The following is a 717-nucleotide window of genomic DNA, read 5'->3' as shown; positions in this document are numbered from 1 at the left end:
TAATTCATTTTTTTGTTTTATTTTGTTATAGACAGGGTCTTGCTCTGTCACCCAGGCTGGAGTGCAGTGGCATGGTCCTAGCTCACTGTAACCTCAAACTCCTGGGCTCAAGAGATCCTCCTGCCTGAGACTCACAAGTAGCTGGGACCACAGGTGTGTGTCACTGTACCCTGCCTGTTAAGAATTTTATTTCTTTATTCATGAGAGAGAATATTGATCTTTAATTTTCTTTTGTTTCATCTTCTTTTTTAAATTTTGGACTGTCTTTGTCTGGTTTTGGTATCAGGGTAACACTAACTTCCTATAATGAATTGGAAAGTGTTCCTCCTCTTCTATAAAAGAGATTTCACAGAATTGGTGTTAATTCTTCTTTAATAATTTGGTAGAAGTCTCCAGTGAAACTCTCTGGGCCTGAAGGTTTCCTATTCTGGGAGTTTTAAAACTATGAATTTAATTTCCCTTAATATTTATAAGGCGATTCGAATGATGTATTACATATTGGAGTTGTAGTAGTTTGTGTTTTTTGGGAACTTGGGCCATTTTATCTATGTTTTAAAATGTATGTGTTTAGAGTTGTTCACGGTATTTCCTTATTAAGCTTTTGTCATTTGCAGAGTCTGTGGCAACAGCCCCTTTTCATTCCTGATATTGACAATTCTGTCGTCTCTCTTTTTCTATTTCGGTTTTGCTAGAGGTTGTATTAGTCTTTTCAAAGAA

The sequence above is a fragment of the Microcebus murinus genome, chromosome 23 (assembly GCF_040939455.1).
Source record: "Microcebus murinus isolate Inina chromosome 23, M.murinus_Inina_mat1.0, whole genome shotgun sequence".
In the NCBI taxonomy this organism is placed as follows: domain Eukaryota; kingdom Metazoa; phylum Chordata; class Mammalia; order Primates; family Cheirogaleidae; genus Microcebus; species Microcebus murinus.
The sequence above is the reverse complement of the archived record's forward strand: the minus strand, read 5'-3'. Positions refer to the sequence as shown.